The sequence below is a fragment of the Saccostrea cucullata genome, unplaced genomic scaffold (genome assembly GCF_032062105.1).
Source record: "Saccostrea cucullata isolate Sc308-1 unplaced genomic scaffold, CSIRO_AGI_Scuc_v1 ctg415, whole genome shotgun sequence".
Lineage (NCBI taxonomy): Eukaryota > Metazoa > Mollusca > Bivalvia > Ostreida > Ostreidae > Saccostrea > Saccostrea cuccullata.
Genome location: NW_026926689.1, coordinates 273,648 through 279,760, shown reverse-complemented (window position 1 = coordinate 279,760; position 6,113 = coordinate 273,648). Strand labels below are relative to the sequence as shown.

General features: G+C 34.5%; 1 long non-coding RNA gene across 1 annotated transcript; it reads left to right on the top strand.

Annotated features, from left to right (window-relative positions):
• Window positions 1-2,598: 2,598 nt before the first annotated feature.
• On the top strand, window positions 2,599-4,182 carry LOC134272416 (uncharacterized). The gene is made up of 3 exons (XR_009993189.1): window positions 2,599-2,716; window positions 3,056-3,122; window positions 3,705-4,182. It is a non-coding gene; the product is annotated as an uncharacterized LOC134272416 (long non-coding RNA).
• Window positions 4,183-6,113: the final 1,931 nt, after the last annotated feature.

Sequence of the window (6,113 nt, the reverse complement as noted above, 5' to 3'; positions counted from 1 at the left end):
TTTAAAGAAACAGACTTGATGGAACTCTTTTAATCCACATTTTCTTAAATATTTGTTCTTCCTTGATAGGAATCAAAATTAACTATCAGTAATTGTGTCCAAAGACTTTTCGACAAACTTACGTATTGATGATTTTTCATCAACCGACAAGTGTTGGTATGCGCAAAACATCCAGGCGAAAAGAAGGCTTGTCTTTGACTGATATGTGATTTTTTTTTCACTTGTTTATCTTGATAAGAATTTAACTTAACTTTTAAATTTAACTTTAGAATTAAAGTCCAATTCAATTAAAATATGATTGAAAAAAAATCAACATTTTTTAATTTCTTGATCTGAAAAAAATCTCTTTTACTAAAAAAGACTGGACAGGGATTTCTTTTTGATTCACAATTCTTAACTTTATGTTTTCTTTAATCTAAATCAAAATTGACAATCAAAAATTATATCGAAGGACTTTTCGGTAAAGTTATGTATTTCTATTTTTTTCATCGAACAACTAGTTTGGGGATGCGAAAACCTCCAGAAGAAATGAAGTCGGTCAAATGACTAGTTTAGGTATTAAGATTGAATTCTCTTGTTTGACTGATGAGTAGAAATTTTGAGAGTGGTGTAGATATGCACCCGGTAGGATAAAAAAATTTAATCTGATAACAGTACTCAAAGCTGAGTTATCATCAACACAATAGTTACATTTGTTGATTTTTTAATATCGAAAAGTTATTGGGTATATGTGATCGATTCGCAAGCTAATTCAATCTGCTTTTAAATAAAAATATAGCTGCACTGCATTGCATTGTACTGCTTGACCTTCTGTCAACTACTGTCAATTCAAAACATACTTGGTCAATATTAGTTTGAGTATGATTTAATGAAGAATAAGTTGAAAATACTTTAAAATAAAGTCGTATTTTGTTGCTGTGATAGACAAAACGGTGGGGAGAAAACCCAATTAACTGTCTTGTTGGAGTAATGAATGAAGATTTTGAGACTCAGTCAAGCAAAGCGCCGATTTCCAATGCAGAACAATCAAACATGCTTTTGTGTACTGCTTCCAATGTAGCAGTGCTTGTTTGGTGAGATAAACTCACACTAAAACCAAACTCTGCAAGTGACATTGCCGTTAGTCACTATGGCTTTAACACTTGATCACGATGGAAATGACTCTCTGAAGTCTTATATAGTTTACAAACTTGCCGCCCGTTAGCATTGACTGAACATTTGCATAATATAAAGCAGAGAGCAAAGATCATTTTATCAACGTTGTTCAAAGGGCCATAATTTGAGTTATCGAACTTTGTCACAGACTTACATTATGCAAATTTTACTACTTATAATCAGTCGCAAGGGAAAAATGTATATATAGGCTGTCTTTGGAGGGTGGATGGTGGGGGAATATTCCCAACAAGTAAACTAATTGTACTTGTTTAAATAATAGTATCATTGAGCGATACTGCACTCTGCATGCTCTGCTGCATTACAATGTAACACATTGTAAGGCCTTGCAAATTGACCAATCAAAATAAACTTAGTCAATTTGTTTCGTCATTGAATTCCAAATATGATTGGAAATCCACACTATTTCCATATATTTCGTCCTTAGGAAAGAGCTTTTAAAGAAACAGACTTGATGGAACTCTTTTAATCCACATTTTCTTAAATATTTGTTCTTCTTGATAGGAATCAAAATTAACTATCAGTAATTGTGTCCAAAGACTTTTCGACAAACTTACGTATTGATGATTTTTCATCAACCGACAAGTGTTGGAATGCGCAAAACATCCAGACGAAAAGAAGGCTTGTCTTTGACTGATATCCCAGATAGCAAGCTGACGTTTGGCCGATGTTGGCATATGGTTGGTAGATCGGCTACATATCGCGGTTGGCAGAACGATATTGGGCCAACATCGGTCCGACATTGTCATTACAACAGTCGGTGTATTGACATTGTTCCAACATCGGTCCGACATTGTAATTACAACAGTTGGTGCATTGACATTGTACCAACATCAGTCCAACATTGTAATTACAACAGTTGGTGCACTGACATTGTTCCAACGTCGGGCCAACATCAGGCACGTAGCATCATTCTCAAAAGGGGGGGGGGGGGGGGCCATAGAATTTTTTTTACTTACCTGAAAAAGTTGACAAGCAAAAGGATGGGGGTGGTGGTGGCCAACTTTTTTCAAGGCCAACTTCCTTTCACTTCCAATTTTTTTGCTATTTTTCCTTGATTTCACTATAGGCCCAGCCCCCCCCCCCCCCCCCCTGTTGCTACGTGCCTGAACATTGTTATTTTTAATGTTGAAGTATGGACATCTTTGTAATGTTGGCCCGACATTGTTGAACCAATGTTGCTATGTAAACTTATGTTGAAGCGTTTAAAAAAATATTTATTTATTTTATTTTTCATTTCTTTGTTTATTTATTCATTTTTAATTATTTAACCCTTACGTAGATTTTCAAAACTATGGAATATAACTTAGATTTTTCTCTAAAACTGTCGACTAATAGTACAATTACGTCGGGATCGAAGTCGGGCTCGATAAGCAATTAATTTAAACAACACATCGCGCCAAAATTTAAATTTTGTGTCATGTTGATGTTGTACAGAAGGAAAGTTCGAAAGAGAGTGTCGCGAAAAGGAGAATCATGACTAGCTTTGGATGGAATTTCTGTTTTGACAGAAGATGAAGACATTTTACGACCCGGTACTGCGGTAGGTACAATTTACAAAATATTTTAACATTTGTCCTTGAATGAATAATTGCTTCTGCTACTGTTCCTTAGTCAGGACACTACACATAAAATGCCTGGCAGTGAAATCGTTTGAGCAAGGCTAAGCGCTATTTCAATTTTGTTATAATAATTTAACACTTCTAAACATCTCTCATAAAGATGGATTTCAACCCGTATTTCCTCGTTTGGGATCGATTCAGGAATTTTAGTGTTCCTCTCTTCAACATTTACAGAGTATGTTGTACAATGTAATAATATATATTTATTTTTAAATGCATGTTCAAGATCATTTTCAGCACTTATTTTGATTATTTAATAGTTGCATTCAGTGGACTGTGCCCGAGACGATTCCCACAGCGCCGGCGAATAATCAGCTTGTAAAAATGGTGAGAACCAGCTCAATTTTTTTTTATTTATGTAACACAAATAACCTAACATTGTTTTTATTAACTTGTATCTTTTAGCATAAAACTATAAAAAATATTGCATCTTCTAAAGTAAACAAGAGGTTTATATTCTTAATTTCCTTATACTAAAAATACATAACAATGGATTCTGACAGGTAATCTAAACAGTGGCGGATTTAAGGGAGGCGCAGTTGCACCCGGCGCCCCCCCTAAAATTGTCAAAGTTAGCGTAAATCACAGTTTCGTCTAGAAAATTTAAATATGTCTAATTGGTAGACCTCATTTTTACCCTACAAAATCTCTAGAACCCAGGAGCTTCCGGGGGCTTCGCCCCCTGGGCCCCACTAGGCGGCCCCCAGACCCCTTTTCTAATTTTGCCTAAATAAAAACACTGCAAGATAGTGAATTTCTATTGTACACTATACTGAACTGTCAGGTTGAAATAATCAATTGTCTTTACAGTCTTGTAGAGCCTTACTTTATTATTTGTCATATATTTTTGTTTATATATGCGATAGATATTGATTTATAATACATCCTAATGGTCATCTTTTCTGTCAGAAATTGTGCCAGCAAAGTTTGAAGTGTCTATGGAAATGATCAACATTGAACTTTCTGAACCTTCCTACTTAAAGTGAATCCGTTCGTGACATGATCATTTATTTGGCTACCCTCTAACATAACGCCATCTTTTATTTATTTATTATTGTGAATTTCATGGGATATCAGTGAGGAAGTGATTCAAGCAGACACTTGAGAAATTTCGGATCTAGCTAATTAGGATCTTTGGCATATTCGGTGAAAATAGCATGTGTTGATTTTATGGGATCTTTTTTATTAATATAGTTGTGTAGTGGATATTTTGTACTTAATACATGTGTTTGTCACTCTAGTCTTTTCATTAACTTTGTACGGTAAATGTACATGGGCAACTGGAAGTTCATTGTAACTGCAATGACCTCTCCCAATGTCATTAACTCAAATGCCATATTTTAAAAAAAGAAATAGTTTGTTTTATTACAAAGAAATGTCGATCAATGAGAATACTTTGAAAAAAGGTGCTTACATTGTACATCTATATAAGTGTATATGTAATATTTGTCTCAAAACACATTGTAAAAGAAACAATTTTTTAATTTTGAAATATAGATTTGATCTATGATAAATTGTGATGTTATCATTATTTCAGTTTTCATTGTATATTCCTGGGATTTCTTATATTTCCATGGAATTCCATAGATTTCTAAATATCCTTGTGCACAAAAATGTTGGGACAACATTGGGCCAACATAAGAATTATCATTGTTTGACATTGGGCCAACATAAGAATTATCATTGTTTGACATTGGGCCATTGTAACGCCTACATGTAGGTGCACAAATACGTTGGGCCTACATTGGGCCAACATCAGAATTGTAAATTTTGTATGACATTGGGCCAACGTAGCGCCAACATGTCGGTGCAACGTTGCACTGATGAGCAAAATTACATTGGCCCAATATAATTTTTCCGACATTGGGCCAACATAAGTGACAACAGTGGCCCAACGTTGGACCAACGTCAGAATTATCGTTCTCTGACATTGGGCCAACGCTGCGCCAACATGTCGGCGCAACGTTGCGCCGATGAGCAAAATTACATTGGCCCAACATCATTTTCCGACATTGGACCAACGTAACTTACAACGGTGGCCCAACATTGGACCAACGTAAGCTTGCTATCTGGGATGTGATTTTTTTTTTCACTTGTTTATCTTGATAAGAATTTAACTTAACTTTTAAATTTAACTTTAGAATTAAAGTCCAATTCAATTAAAATATGATTGAAAAAAATCAACATTTTTTAATTTCTTGATCTGAAAAAAAAATCTCTTTTACTAAAAAAGACTGGACAGGGATTTCTTTTTGATTCACAATTCTTAACTTTATGTTTTCTTTAATCTAAATCAAAATTGACAATCAAAAATTATATCGAAGGACTTTTCGGTAAAGTTCTGTATTTCTATTTTTTTTCATCGAACAACTAGTTTGGGGATGCGAAAACCTCAAGAAGAAATGAAGTCGGTCAAATGACTAGTTTAGGTATTAAGATTGAATTCTCTTGTTTGACTGATGAGTAGAAATTTTGAGAGTGGTGTAGATATGCACCCGGTAGGATAAAAGAATTTAATCTGATAACAGTACTCAAAGCTGAGTTATCATCAACACAATAGTTACATTTGTTGATTTTTTAATATCGAAAAGTTATTGGGTATATGTGATCGATTCGCAAGCTAATTCAATCTGCTTTTAAATAAAAATATAGCTGCACTGCATTGCATTGTACTGCTTGACCTTCTGTCAACTACTGTCAATTCAAAACATATTAGTTTGAGTATGATTTAATGAAGAATAAGTTGAAAATACTTTAAAATAAAGTCGTATTTTGTTGCTGTGATAGACAAAACGGTGAGAAAAAAACCCCCAATAAACTGTCTTGTTGGAGTAATGAATGAAGATTTTGAGACTCAGTCAAGCAAAGCGCCGATTTCCAATGCAGAACAATCAAACGTGCTTTTGTGTACTGCTTTCAATGTAGCAGTGCTTGTTTGGTGAGATAAACTCACACTAAAACCAAACTCTGCAAGTGACATTGCCGTTAGTCACTATGGCTTTAACACTTGATCACGATTGAAATGACTCTCTGAAGTCTTATATAGTTTACAAACTTGCCGCCCGTTAGCATTGACTGAACATTTGCATAATATAAAGCAGAGAGCAAAGATCATTTTATCAACGTTGTTCAAAGGACCATAATTTGAGTTATCGAACTTTGTCACAGACTTACATTATGCAAATTTTACTACTTATAATCAGTCGCAAGGGAAAAATGTATATATAGGCTGTCTTTGGAGGGTGGATGGTGGGGGAATATTCCCAACAAGTAAACTAATTGTACTTGTTTAAATAATAGTATCATTGAAGGATACTG